At 36.3% G+C, this 16,257-nt stretch overlaps 1 protein-coding gene across 4 annotated transcripts in view; it reads right to left on the reverse strand.

Moving 5' to 3' along the window:
• The window catches only part of LOC308064498 (uncharacterized protein), a 193,931-nt gene that overhangs the window by 116,549 nt on the left and 61,125 nt on the right, over positions 1-16,257 (reverse strand). The gene's annotated exons all lie outside the window — the stretch shown is intronic.

Genomic DNA, 16,257 nt, shown 5'->3' on the forward strand with positions numbered 1-16,257 from the left:
AAGTGATGAAAGAAGTAAAATTATATAATAGGAAAACCATAGCATGAAAGAAATTGAGGTATGTTGAGATTACCAGCTCTCAAGACCAATAAAATCTTAACACATGGCTCAAAATTTTAAAATCCTTTAAATTGGTCATCCAGTTTTACAAAAATATAAGTTGTTTTGGCTTATAAAAGAGAAAGTCCACAGAGATTTTTACATAAAATAGCTTTCTGACAAAATTATTTTAAAACATTGAAAAATAGTATGTAAAAATGCAGGCTGAATCTGTCATTCTAACTCCACCAGGACAGCCCCTTCCTTAGTAAGAAAGCTTCTAACATCAGTAAGTCTACCTAGCAGCCTGTGAACAACGTGGCAGAACACAGCCCTAAATTATCTTTAGAACCACATGTAGTGTACACCTTCTTTCTTCGTAATCCACACTACAGTGTACAGTAGAAACAGACAGGCATAATTCTGTTCCCCTCACACAAAACTCTGAGATCCAGGAACTATCTGCCTCCCCCCCAAACCACACTGGACCTTCTTGTCATTTTACTGCCTTCTTGTATAAGTAATAAATCTAACGCAACACACAAATGTGTGTGTGTGTGTGTGTGTGTGTGTGTGTGCTTGTGGCTGTATGTTTGTGTAAACCTTGAGTGGGAGAAAACACTACAGCAAAGGAACACAAGAGTGGAATTGATTGGCCTTACAAATATTCAGGCAACAGATTAACTGCTCTTAAACTCTTGGATTACTTTCCAATGTCCAATACTATTCCTTACTTCTTCCCAAGGAAGAGGAAAGAATTGCCTGTTTTTCATGAGAGGTAGGACCTTGAAAGACAGGTAATGGCCATTCTGCTGTACAATCATATTACCACAAACTGTGAAAACTTGATATTTAAGTTGAACAATAATTTCAGGGATGTGGATTTTAAAAAATGGTTATGTTCCTTCATCGTACTATGACATCTTTCTGTGTCAAGATAAACCTGATGTATACACATGTAACATTCATACAGAAGAAATGCTATAAGGGAGAAAAACGAGAGAAAAGGCAACATCTCCATCAATAAGCAAACATGGGCCAGGCACAAGAAATATACCCAAACCAGTTCAGATGCAGGTAGAGTACAATGGTAAGTGTATTTTTGCATGCCTGTTTAAATTCTGTAAGCCTCCATAAATGCAGTTATCATTACCATTGTTGCCTTATCATTCTCAGTGATTGCTCTCTTTCAGTCAAGTACAAAGGCAGGCTGAATATAAATGTTTTGTCATAAAACTGCTATTCAAACAATAAAAAGGGTTATAATAGTACTAAAAAAATCACCCCCAGGGCTGCAGCACAGGCTGGTACTATGCATATTGAGGCAGCACAAAGCAGTGCTAGTCACATACTTCTACCCATAGGACCCTTCCACTGCATCTGTACTTAATATCAGCATGTTGCCAAAAGTGATCCAGGTATTATCAGGTAGTCAAGATATACAGAATATTTTGGAATCTCATTTAATAAGATGAACACAGTTTAATATTATTGCATATTTGTATTGAATTCAGCAAATATCAACAAATTTAGCTTAAGGATTTGTCTTTAATTTTTAAAAAGAAAACTGCTTCAATTATGTTTTCTGCCTTTATCCAAAAATGCTTTTATTGATCCCAGGTCTAGCCACGTAGTGCCACCCAGGGGCCAACTGCAACATGGTTCAACACAGCCATCTTGACAAAGAGCCTCAAAAAAGCATTATGCAATACATCCCAGACCGGCTTCTGCACAGGCTTGAGTATTCTTTTTAAAATGTCTTAAAGGCTTTGGTATCCTTTTTTGTAGCATAGAGACAAGAAAGGTAGGGTCAGGTCAGGCAGGGAAGGGTGAAAGAACATGTAACAAGCAAGGGACCACCAAAACAAAACAAACAAATTACTCCCATAGAGTGACAGGATGGTTATCAGATTAAAAAAAAAAAAAAAAAAAAAACAAAAAAAAAAAAAAAAAACAAAACCAAAACAAGAAAGAAAAAAGACAAAAATACAAAAAGAAAAAAAACCCCACAGGTAGAATTTAAAACAAAAGGTTTATCAGCACCAAAAGCCCACTGCCCTGGGTAAATGTGCTTCCTTGCAACAATAAAGACAAATAAAGTACTAAAAAAGGATAAAGCAGGAGATTACAGACCTAGCTGTGGTTTGATAAATGGCACTCTACTCCACTCTGCTTATTGTGTACTTCATACCTCGCTCTTGAATATGGAAGAGAATTTTATTAAAGATTTAGCCACGGTGGTGGTGGTGACTGGCTCACAGTAATTTTCCTACAAAGTAGTTTAATCTATCACAGGGCAGACAGTGCACCTTCTTACCATGTATCATATCTGTCTATTGAGTAAGTGCTATCCAAATCCAATTTCTTTTCATTTTTGGAACCCGTGATGCATATTCAAGATACATTTTCTTTTTGTCTGTGGCCTAAATTAGGTGCTGTATAAAGAAAAAAAAGAAGAAAAAAAAAAGTGAAGTAATGAAAAAGGCTGGACTCTGGAGGCTACATTTCTCAGCGGGCATTTTCTTTTTACTTCCCCCCAAAAAAGATTCAGTACAGTACTAATGATGCAAAACAATGGGCACGTATGGTTGGCACCGCACTCACGACACTGCCGGTGCACAGCCATACCGCCACAACCTTGCTCCAGCTCTTACAGGTGAAACTCATAAAACCACTATATTAAAGCCTTAGCTTTCTTTAATAGTTCAATGCTTGTTTTCTGTATTTAATTAAAATAATGACCAAAATAATTGTGCTTTATTTTACTGAATTATCTGAGGCTGGAAAATCATTGGTTTAGGCAATCAAAAATAGAGCCCAAGGATTTAGAAAGTACAGAATGATTCTTTTCTTTTTGCCCAATCCAACCAAGCCTAAGATACAGCTTCTAACAATTTCTTCATTTTAACTGTAAATGACCTGTATGATTCAACAAGAATTTAAGAAACTAATTACTTCTTAATTCTGCTAATTTATCATTTCTGGTATTTCCTCCCAGACCATGGCTTTTGGGTTAGGAACTGGGGAATTTTTCCATTTCCTTACTCATGCATGTCTACCAAGCACATTTGCCTGAGAGAAATTCAAGATGACTAATCCAAAAATTGATTGTTACATATGGAGACCCCTTTTTTGGAGACTACCATTAATACAGAATATAGTAGTCCTCCCAGATCTCAGCATGAAGCACATCAAAGCATAAAATACACAGGTGGTTCAACAAACATTCCACAGGAAACTAAAGGTAATGATGGACTTTGTCCTTTGTGGTTTGTATCCTCTATGTATTAGTCTGCTCCATTCCCTTTGTTAAACCAGCATCTAAGATCAGTGTATGCATTTCAAAGTGATAATCAGAACATTTAATCCAATAACATGTTTGAATTTATGCCTGCTACGTTATGGGTGATTATCAGATGTTAAATTTACTGTGCCAAGGGAAAATAAACTTTATATATGCGATTATTTTTTTACCTGGAGTAGCTTCGAAGGGCAATTTTGGAAATGAGAGAAGAGTCTCAGCCTAGAAGAACTAGCTGATACCATAAAATCTATTCCAGCTTTGGTCCCATGGAAGAATCATTTTCAGGTTGTATCAACAAGAACTTTTCTTTCAACTTGATCTTCTTTTTTGACATATGCAAACAGGCTTAAACAGTTACCTCTAACATGTTTTTTCACTTGATGTCTGTGATATATTTTTCTCTTGGACATTCTGTTTCTAATCTCTGTCTTCTTATCAACACATTTTTCCTCAATAATTTAAGCATCCCTATGCTAGTGCCTGTAGACATAGTCCTATCCAGGTCTGAGACTTCAGCAGCAGCAGAGCCTACAAAGAATGGTGTTCACGTACTCAAGTACTAATGATTTTCATCAGTCTCTTCAAAATGTGTGCAGGACTAACAATTTCAGTCCATATTTCACCTTAGACAAGACCACTGACAAAACAAGTCAGGTTAGCGTACTCTCAGTTTGCTGAAAGCTTATTACTCACTAGAAGTTGTTCTAAAAGTCTTTCCTAATCAGTTCCCTGCCTCTACAAGGACAACACTTACCCTCATAGATTAATTGAAAGGATTGCTAAATTTTTCATTTTATCATGGGATTTTTTCCCTGATTTCATTACAGATCATATTTTTGTCTAGTGAACAATATACACTATGTTAACATACACTTTGAATGAAAAAGCATACAGCTTACCTGTTTCATTTTCTACTATTTCAGTTTTTCCCATAGCGCTAATATTACAGAATCTCATTATTTCTTTGCTCAGATGTAAATCACTCAATGTCCTGTTTCTTCCAAGTCGACAGTTTAGTCATCTTTGACTGCGATATCCCTACTGCTTCTGTGAAGGGTATTCTCTGAGGTAGCACTCATGTAGCGATGTTCTGTGAGAGCCTGAAAATATTTTCAATGGAGTTGAAGATTGATGGAGTTTAACTCTTGCAATTTTTCCTCAAAAGGCAGGCTTTCTCTGGACTTTTTTTGTTTAGAAGTTACAGTTGTGGTGCTTCTTTTGGTCTTCTAATGCCTTTCTGCCTGATGTCTTTTTCGCAGCATGGCAGATCCTCTGTTGTATCCACAGCATCAGGGCACTGCCTAGTCTCTCTGACCATCCTTCTGGTCTTTAATCTTACTTATCAAAGTAAATGACTTTTTTAAATTTGGATTTGTCAGCACCATCTTTCCAAAGTTTTCCGTCCAAGGTCTCAGACCCATTTGGGTTTCAGAAAAAGGACTCAATTAGGTCCCCAACCAGCAATATTTAAATTTGTCTTTAATAACTCCCAAACGCTTTTACAGTTTCATCTTTGCTTAGAAAATGCCTAGAAAAAGTATCTGGTTTATATTTATATGGAATGGAATACTTTTCAAATTCCTCTAATACAACTAGTTTTCTTAGCTGATTTAACTGAGAACTACTGAAAACATCAAGTGATTGTCATCCTATCAAAAGAAATAACACTACCACTTAACATCTTTATTCTGAGGTATCTATTTCTTGCAGTTACTTACTGCAAGTGCTGTTTGTCCTACACATCTTCAGAGAATTTGTAATGGGTAGAGGTTTAACAACGCTCTTTTTCCATCAAGGATATTTTCTCAGTTACTTGTGGTATTTTATCTCATTTTACTTGTGGTATTACATTTTCTTGAGGAAATGTTCTGATCCAGGGAGTTTGACAGGGACCTGTATTGTTATGATTTGAGCTGCAGTCGTTCTCTGCTACACACTACTAGGTACTACACACTTTACCGACAGTGCAATTTGCCATGGGCTTTCACAGCTACAGTTTCCCACAGATGGGATTAAAAACTTGTAGATAATAGCAGAGACAAGGTAACCAAAAAAAGGCATTACACAATCACTGTCAGTAAGGATGCTGTCCAGATAAGCAACAATATAAGCAAAGGTGAGCAAAACTAGACTTAAAGCTCTGATTTACATTAAATGTCATAGCACCAAGGAGGAAGGCTGCTCAGCTTCTATGCTGGAGGGAGAAACCTAACTGAAGTGTGCCACTGATGGGGGAAAGAGGATATTGGACATTTGAAGAAGATACTTTGAACCAAATATTTAAGACAAGAACTAAATAAATGAGCATCCCAGCTTTCACTTTAAATAGCGTGTCCATGTAATTACAAATACAAAAAAAGAAACTAAGGAGAGAATAAGTTCGGGAGCATCTCAGGCCAATCCAAAAGTTTTGAAAATCTGTCACTCTGCACATGAGAAAAATGCAATTGTACATGAAAGAGATCTATCAGCTTAGATATGTGCAGAAATAACTTACTGTAGGAACAGAAGTACAGGAATGTTGCAAGTCAGAAACACTGACAGAAAGCATGGAGAAAAAAAAAATACAAGATACTTGTTAGGATTAGATATACTTTTTTCTCTCCATCACATTCTGAATGTTACATTCATAAGAAGTTGGGATAATATCTAACCAGGAAGAAAAAATAGTTTAAATAGAAAAATCAGAAATCAGTAATACAGTGAAGAAAACTCTTACGGTACTTTAGAGTAGCTTGCAAACTGAATGATCCAAAAAAACTGATTTGGCGATGCTGGTATAGGATGAACCTTCTTATCAAGTCAGAAACACTATACCTGAAATATAAACATGAACCTTCCTTGATGTCAAATACCTTCTTGGACGATTTATAATAGAATCACTGCCATTCCTGAGACAAATTAAAACTATATTCTTCTTTTCATTCCATACAGAGGTGGGTCTTTTTCTGCAAACACCTGTATAACCTTAGAATTTTAAGTTGCAATGGTAACCAAGCACTAAAGCAGCTATTGCACATCTGCACACCTCTGGCTGTTTATACCTTCACTGGTTTGAGACAAAACCTTGCTTCAGCCAGACTGTGGACTAATCCCTAAGGCCAGATCATTCTTTGACAAAAGTAGGAAGTATTGTCCTAGAATATTATTTCAGACTAGCTGCCATATTTTAGCAGGCAGATATTTCTAAGAATCTGGTTTTGCATCCTTTGAGATGACTAAAAGCATCTCAAGGATCTACCTATTCACCTAGTTTACCACTTAAAGATTTTGAAACCTAGGTTCCTTTTCCGAGTTTTTCATTATAGAGTATTTAGAACCTTTCTCACCTTTCTGTTTTAAACCACTGTATGGGTTTTGGTCATGACTGTCAATCAGAACAGTACACACTCATTTTTAATAATTGGATCTGAAGAACATGTTGAATTACTTCTTACTTCACAGAGAATAATATGAATTAGAACAAATAGAATCTATATTGCAGCAAGAAAGTAAGACTTAAGGTGAAGAGGTCTCAACATTACACATTCAGCGATCAAAGATGATATAAAATTGTTGTCTTAATCTAAAATCATCTATTAAACATTACTGCAAAATTCAGATTAAGCTTTAGAAAACCCAGTTGTACTGAAACACGGACATAAAGATACCTTTTCAACATAAAACCAAGTTTTCATCATGGCATACTTCCATACTATCATCATGTGAAATATGCGTCACAATCTCAAATAAGATTAACCTGATCTGACTATTTCATAAAGTATTTATAGGCAACAGACCAAACCCTGTAATTCTCCTAAATCAGAGCAGCTTTCCTGAAATCTTGGTAGCAGCTCAGGTACTCTACATAGACTCTACCTGAGAAACTGACCAAGGAAATTTTTTTTTTCTAAGTAAAAAAATATATTTTTACTAATTCTGATTAATAGGATATACGCAAACATATCTTTTTAGATTGTATTGATTTTCCCACCTAAAGCAAAAAAAAAAAAAAAATCTGTCAGAGATGTAATCTCCATACAAGGATCAAAAGATATGCCAGATATGTCCAGATAACTGGCTTCACACTGTCTTCTCCCTTCTTAGCTGCTTCTGTCAAGTTTTATATCCTGTCACGTCCATAGCAAGCACATACTTTTTTAGCCACCCTGCAAGATTTGGTTCTCAGTCTGGATCAGAAACACGGAGTAAACCAAGCAAGACATTCAGCATGTGGCATCTGGGCAGAGCATGCTACTTTGAGGTAGGGAGGGTCCACACTGCTCTCTAACCTGGGTACCTCAAACTTTCAGTGAATATGTGGAGCATTTAGTAACCAAAGGCTCTACATGGCTGAAGAACTAAAAACCAGTCATTAACCACCACACACAGCCATCGCATTCAGATGATGCTGTATAATACACACATTTGGTCTCTCTGTGTTTGGCATGCAAGTTGGACTCTTCACCATTTGAGTAAGAGCTAGGAAGAAATTTTAAAATACAAATATGTTGATGTTGCTTAGACCCTTCAAAGGTTTTTTGAGAATTTTTAACGCATATTTTTTCCCCTACAAAGGGAACATAACTCAATTACACAACAAATAAGTTCAGCTGTTATGGTTATGGATGCAGTAAACAAAAATGTAAAGAAACTTATTCCTGTTGAAAACACTAATAAAATCTAGCAGACATTCACAGATGCAGAAAAGTTCCCCAGTCCTCTTTGAGCTCATTAAGAAAGTGAATAAGGAAATTACCTCTTCTGCCTATGTATTCAATATCGGCTTTATCTAGAAACAGCACGGTTTCATTAGTATCTGTCACAACATTAGCATTATATTAGAAATGGCTTGAAGCCAATATCCCAGGTACAACAATCCCAAACCCTGGGAAAGGCCAGACACAGGTTGCACAACACAGACAGCCTTTGCATCTTATGAATGATGGTTTACTGCTGGAAAATTTTACTTTTCTTTCTTGATCTCATCTATCTCAGACTTTTTCATATAACCTATGGCTAACAATGTATTTTTCTAGGCTAAATTACTGAAGACATAATGATATTCAGAAAGTTAAAAAAAAAAATATCACTGAATTGTATTATTGCTCAATATAAATATTTGCCCAGAAGTGTTTCTCTAATCAATATTTAAAGTGAGTCAAGGAAGTTTAATAGCTAAATCTTGCTTTCATTACATGTCATCATCTTTTATCTGATAACTTCTGAAGCTATAGACCCCTCAGAGGTTCAGAGAAAGCAAACAATTAATTTCACAAAATTTTCATAAGAAAAAAATTCTTGTTTGAAAAAATATAACAAAACTGGATTAACATTTTCATGCAGTCATGATGGCACTAACATAATGCAATAATTTCTTTAATAATGAAATACGCTTTGATCCTATTGTATGTTTCAGAAATAATTATATCCTGTCAAAGCACAAAAGAAAATGAAAATACAAATGGTTCACAAACAAAAATCATTGTAAATCATGAGCAATATATGAGTATCTATTTAGGACAAATATTGTACTTAGGGAGTGTGTGTATATACCTGTGCACATGTGCGTACAGACCTGTTGTTGTGGTGCCTACCAGAAATGTCTCCTGGTCTGGTGTTTGCTATTTCTTGCCATTGTGACAGCTCTCTGCTGAAATCCAAGTTAAATGTTTATTTGCACTACAGTTTTCAGTGTACCAATGAATAAAACATTGCTGTTTTATTTTGTAAAAAGTACTACCAAATCCTCCCATACAAACATGATATCAAACCTTTTTTGCAGCATGAGTCACTGATGATAATGAGCATTGAAGAACTAGAGGATAAACAAAGTACTAAATAATTTACTTACGGTGTACCTGTCTCTTACAATGCCAGCTCCGAATCGGGAAACCGGAGCACTAGGTGCTGCCCTTTGCACTGACACAAACCAAGGTCTCTGCCCCAAACTGCTCACAAGACCAACACAAACTCAGTGCTGAGGGACAGATGGGAAAGCCAAGCAAACAGCACTGTCAGTGGAGTAGTCAGTAGTGTCTAAATACCAGCCAGGTTTATTAATTACAATTTATACTGTGAATGTGCTATTTTTAGGCTCAAGCGCTGAAAGTTGTCTAGGGGAATGGATGCCTAATTTCTGCAGGAGCTCTGTAGCCAAATCAAGTTTTCTGGATAATTTTGCATACATCAGTTGAATTTCTAGGTAACAGAGAAACATTTTTGAACACACATAAATGCACAGACTGTGATTCACTTCACTCATTAGCAGATGAAGTGACTGTAATTTTTTTTTACATTCAGTGAAAAAAAAATATCTGCATTACCTCCCAAAATCTTAAATATGTCTTTTAAAAAATGTTTAACACTTGGAAGTTTAGTTAATGCAAACATTTTCCATGTAAAGCTTGATCTGCTGTGGCAAATTATCAAAGATGGCACAGACCTCTCAGATCATCAAAAATCAAATGAGCATTTATAGTCTCAAGGGCCTTTTGTTGTAAAATGGGGAAAAATACAGTGGCACACAGGTAAAGTTACTCCACTGCTATCTCTGCTACTTGTGCTTTGTATGACTACAAGAGTACTGACAAACTTAGCATAAAGATGAGACAACTGACATTCAGGAAAACAAAATAATCAGAAAAAAATGACCTAAACCAAAATGAAATGCAACAAAAGCCGCTACATATCATCATTAAAGGAAATGTTATTCATGTGTTCCGTTCTTAGCATTGAGTAATTATGGCAAGCATGGTTTAGGAAAATGTTTAAACAAAAGCCTTCAATAATCTTGAAGTAAATGATCTTACGGAACTGAGGTGACAAACTAGTGAAACTACTAAACTGGAAGCCTGGAAGAACTGCTGCTGACTACTACTCATTTTCACTGTGTTAAAACAAACATCATCTTATATTCCTTAGTGAATGTAGCGGTTTTTACCAATACAATACACAAATTCATTCTTACCTATGACACACTTTTAGATGCTCCCATAGAATGTGCTTTGAAAACCTGGATACAATACACTACTAGACTGCAGTGGTCAACACTGTTTTATGGCCATATGCTTTATGGCCAACATTGACCTCACTATTGGATTTCCCATTGCCTAAATTCTTCTCTGGCAATGGAGACAATACTTGTTTTCTCTCTACTTTTATACTTTTTTTGTACAATACTGTATTTCTTCTGTACATCATTACATTGGAGGCTGGAAGAACCAAAGGACTATAAGAATACGTGTAGCAAAGATACAGATATAACAGCATCATTCAGCCAGAGCTTTAGCTTGTTAAAGTGGATCCTTGTTCTGTTCTGGACTCCAGATAAAGGTGAGAAAAATAAACACTGAACTTAACTGTTGTGAAACAAGCATTCTCAACCTCTTCAAGCTAACACCACTTAAAATTATTTAAATTTGCACATCTCAAGTATCAGTCATGTTTAACTGCTATCCAGCTTGGCTTTTGTTGGTGTTTTCCAGCCAGACCACAGATGTCAAACACCAGAATAAGTTCAGCTGCCTGAAACTGGGATGCAAGGCACAGGGAATAAGAGATTACACAAGAATACTACTTTTGCAATATAGGGAAGGATTAAGTGCTATATAGTAATATAAATGCACTGATAATGCCAAGAACATAGGAAGGAGAAGAAAGGTAAACTTGGATTTTTAGCAGGATTGTTAAATTTGGATAAACCTCCACGATTTAACTCAGCACAGTGACCCCTATAGTGAAAGAGGCATGTGGCACAAGCCAGAAAGAAACTACAAGTAGCAGAGGGGCAAAAAGGTGTCCCCTTTGCCTCAAACTATTAATTAGCAACTAGCAAAGCTGTACCACAGATTCACTGCTCCAGCATGCCTCCTCCAAAGGTTGCTGCTAGTCTGCCTCATTATCATCTGGATGGAAAACAACACTTTCCTGGGAGTTCTCTGCAACGGTCTTATTGATTAAGTTCCCACAGTGTTAAATCATTCTGTAGCTTTCACTCCATTCTGCCTACCTTCCCACCCCTGAATAATAAAAGCTTTGGTGGATTTATGGGGGTGGTGCAGTAGATGAGGAACATTTGATAAACACCATAGCATAATACAGTTTCTATTTCTGCAATGCCCTTAGCTTCAGAACACTTCACATGCCGAAACAGTATTTAAAAAAGCAAAATTAAACTAATCTGACTTTGTTCTTGCTTGTATACTGCTTCTGTTACCCTTAGGAATCTCTGCAAAACACATCCAAATGTGTCTTTTCCTGGCTGTACTGAATTTGAAATAATGAGGGGAAAACCTAGTAAGGCAATGATGGCTCCCTTTTCATCATCCTTCAGGTTGGAGTTACCCAACACTTCAAAATACATTTTGTGTTATTTTTTCGCAGGCATACATCTGAGATATGCAAATCTATGTAACACAATTAAAAAAAAAAAAAAAAAGGCAAGAACAAAAATCTGACTTCTACTGGAAATAAAAATGCATTCTCTCTCATTGTGAAAGAACCTACCCAGAATCATGGATCCTTATGTCACTGGAACAACAATAAAGGCTTAGGCTTAAGATTACTGTAGATTTGGCTGTGTTATTTTGGAACTGAGGGTAACGGGGGGAATTTTTTTAATGGATCATGCATCAAGGAGACACTAAGGGTTAAGTTCCTTAGAGGATCCAAACAAGGGAAGAGGCAACTTATCTAAATGGACCCTGAGCTACCCTGAGGGGAAGTGGACTGACAAAGATGACTCGGGAGAGATGTTCTGAAAGTGTAAAACTAATGATTGTTATCCAGAAAAGAAGGTAGAAAGTGACTGAAACCATCACTTAAGAAAAGACCAAGGTAAGTGTATGTTAGAAAGGAGGAAAAAAGGAAGGTGAGGCTGGACCAGGTTTTTAGCTTTTTGGCAACATGACGAAGTGGTAAATTTCAGTCGATAGGTATTTTCAGTTGAAAATGGAATATTTCTCATTCATGGAAAAGAAAGAAAAAACATGTCTGTTACAATATCCAGTCACTACGGCACTTCACAGATCCTACAAGAGGAATTCTTGTTATGCATAGAAATATTTCTTAAGTACAACATTAACAAGATTTTATTATTAACTCAGAATGCACCATTTTGAATTCAAATCTGCATTTGTGAAATGCAGATTTCATGAATCTGTATAAGGGGAGGGGCTAGAGTTCAAGGTTTTTACTATCTTTTTCATATTACTGATCACTAACGTAATGACCTCACTCATTAACTTTTCTTCTGCCCATGGTTGCCTATCATATGATTTCTAGTCCCTTACTACCAGCAGCAAGTAGATTGACTCCCTCCAGACAAACAGCACGGATCCCTTCTCTTTCCTACAATCATTTTTAAACAAACTAGCTGTTGTCACATCCGCCAGCCGGCTCTGCCCCGTGCTGCTGGTGCGTCCTCAGGAGCAGCCAGCAGGAGCTGAGCCTGCACCCAGGTCACTGTTCTTCCTCTTCTGACATCAAAGGGATATTTTTGCTTGCTGCATTTCTTTCTGCCTGGATATACCTTTAATTCATTATTGAGAGGAAATCTATTCCAGAAAAAGAGGAGGAAGAATTGCTAATACTCTGAGTTAGCAGGCACTTACGCTTGGATTCAACAGATGAATTTCTGCAGGAAAGAAATTAAACAACTACAGTGAAATGAATTCAATATGAAAAATGGAAACATCAGATCACCAATATGCTCTAAACACAATAAAACCTGTGGCAGGAACTTGTGTGTTATTTCTAATATCCCAGCTTATTCCCACTACAAATAATTACATTTTGCTACTTAATGATATCAACAGGTTTACTTTGATGATTTGAATTTTACTTCCTCCCCCACCCTCTCAAAACTCTTGTATTGTGCCCACTTCATTAGTTATTCGATTTTAACCAGGATGTATAGATGTACATCTTGTTTGACTCTTGGTATTGTTCGTGAGGAGCGCATTTTCTTACCCATCGTTACAGAAAGTACTAACTCATTCCACAATAATTCCCACTGACTTCAATCTAAATGCTCACAGAGTAAATTACTAAAAAGAATTAGTGAAAGCAAAACTTTTGCATTAGTTTGCACATTTAGCTTTAAAAGGAAAACAAAACAGAGGTATGCTCTGTACTTCTTACTACTAAACATATATATATGCATTCCTCTAACATTTAAAAAAAAATTAGTTGAAATTCATCCACTGGAAATATTTCAAATGTTTTAAGTCACTTCTTAGCTATCAAACCATATTCACACTCCATCCTTCGCAAATTCTTCTTTATTTGATGAAGTAATATTACTGGGAAGACAGTTCTTAGAGCTACAGCTGTAACAGTGATGAAATTTCTTGATGAATATGTCTTTTTCCACTTCAGAAAGTGCTCTCAAAGAGGTAGGTTTCTGGATCAGAAACTATGATTCAGTACAAATTTGTCCTGGGACTTACAATCAGGTTCAGCAGAATGTTCTATAGCCCGAGCCGGAGGTTTCAGCTGAACATAATTACAACTTTTAGTATAAGATGGAATTTACCAGGGGACCATCCAATAATTAAGACATGAAAAAAGGCCATAAGGAAAAGATACAGTTTCCAGAATTCTATTCTAAGAATAAACATGAAACTGAAATGTTTCTATTACTCTGCAGAACTGAACATAATATTTGACATATTTGACCATTACATTTTCTTAAATAACATTTTCCTAGTTCTCAAATGAATAAAACAGGAAATGTAGAAACCAATTTTCAAACAGCAAGCACAGGTTGACATTCATCCCATGTAATTTTATCCACCTAAAAGTTAAATATTTAGTGTAAGATAAGTTTCCAAGAGTTATCAAGCAGGCAGTTACGAGAAACACACCAGCGTTTGAAAAGCCCATTCTACAGTTTGTGCACTGTGGAATACAACTATGATCCGTAACCAATAAACTGTTTTCTCCTCCTTTCTTTCTCTTCTGGAGTAGTTACATGTGCAAATACAGGTTTTGTTTAGTTGCTTTTTTTTGTTTGCTTTATCTAAATTTTTATCTGCTTTTCCATTGAAGTTGGTGAGATGGATTAGATGGATTTTTCTCTGAAGGTGCCTCTCTCTCCCTTGCCTGCCTGTGTGGCTTAGGTAAAATGCTTAAATTTGTGTAAGCCACTAGTTTGAGTAACTAAATGTAGTAAGTCTGACTCACTGACAGGTTCCAAAATGCAGTATTTTTAAATCAATATTTCAAATCATCAAATATATCAAATTACCAATACACGATGCTGGTTTTAGTAGATGCCAAAAAGAATAGTTGTTGGCCATACGTCACAATATTTTTAACCACAATCATTTACAGGAAGTTGAGCTATCAGAACACAGAGAGATCTACTGACCCCTGATGATAAACAGTGAGGTGGGTGCAGCTGCTGCAAAGGACCATCTAGCTGAATGGTCACAGTCAGAAAAATATACAGTTTATAAATATAGTTATCTATACAGTCTAAAGGAAATAGGTTGAACAAAAACCCAAATATTTTTCTTTGAAAAGCAATATTACAAGAAATTACAAATATCCATCTCAGTCTAATTTCTTCATGCAATGTTGTGGCACTAATAGTTAACAAAATTCTCATGTATCACAAAACAGAAGCAAGGAAGAATCTCTCCCTATGAAAAATTTTGGTGAGACCGCTTTTATAACACTTATTCGCACTGCAGAGAATGTGTGAAGTAGAAAACTTAGAAGAGAGCTACATAAGTGATGCAAGGTTATAAAAAAAAGAGGGGGGGACTGAATTTGGTCCAACTAGTTTATCAAAGGGAAGGTCAAAAGTGTCATTTACAAATGGAAAAAATATATCAGAGAAACAGCTTAAAATATACTTCACAAAAACTTTGAAGGACACTTTTTCTGCATAGGGAGAGGAAATGTATTCTTCAAGCGTGAGCAGGCAGATCAAAGATGAAAAGTTAAGGAAAAGGGAAATTATCAGTGGTGTGATGCACGTGCCCTAACGGGGGAATCTAAAACTGCAACAAAGTTTAGGGTCTCTTTAAAGTTAATGGAAAGAACCAAGCACCTTCAGAGGACAATTCACCTCATCCTAAACAGCAGCCTGAAATTACATGGAATGCATCTGGTCATACCTGTTTCTCTCCTCTCACTAGAACAGGGACAAAAATGACTAGTTCAGACTAGTTCAGTTCTATGCTTTATATGTCCAAAGTTAGGTGAGACATATCCCAGCCTGTATTATTTTTTAGAGCCAGACTGTCTTCAGGAGCTGCAGTATTTATCACCAGAAAACATAATCTGTATTTTTCTTTCTCCTGGGGAGGAAACCTTATCCCCTTGCCTGAGTGTAAGAGTGTAGAGAGAAAGAAAGAGGGAATCTTTCAGTAGCTTAGGGCAGTAGTGCATAATCACTAGATTTTTCATTTCAGCTTTCAACTTGAAATTACAGATCTAACTTCCATTTGTGACTGCTATGACTGTACTGAGATTAGCATTTACTATATCACTTTCTACAGCTGGTATAAGTGAAAATATTTATGCATACAGTGAGAGGAGAAAAGTATCTGCCAAAACCTGTGGGTGCCACTAAAAACAACATTTCTTTCAAATCTTTGGTTTTGTACGGTGTACAGCATAATGGTACTCTGCTTACAGTTGGAAATACCAGGCACTTCCATAATCCAAAATAATAAAGTAAAAATAATTATTGCCCTGTAGCAGTAATTATATCTGGAGCAAATTAGGCACTCTAAGTACAACAGAGCACCAGTTATGCCACCTCAGTGGGGTGAGAGACGTTGACTTTCTAATGAAGTCCCCCTAAAACAGATGTAGCTGTAAAGTCTAGTCTTAACTTTAAGCTCTCCTTAGATTTTCAATAAACAGATAAAGCGCACATGGAAATAAAACCAAATAAAATATAAACATGCAGAGCTCCC

This window comes from Falco punctatus (genome assembly GCF_963210335.1).
Source record: "Falco punctatus genome assembly, chromosome: 5".
Classification (NCBI taxonomy): Eukaryota; Metazoa; Chordata; class Aves; order Falconiformes; family Falconidae; genus Falco; species Falco punctatus.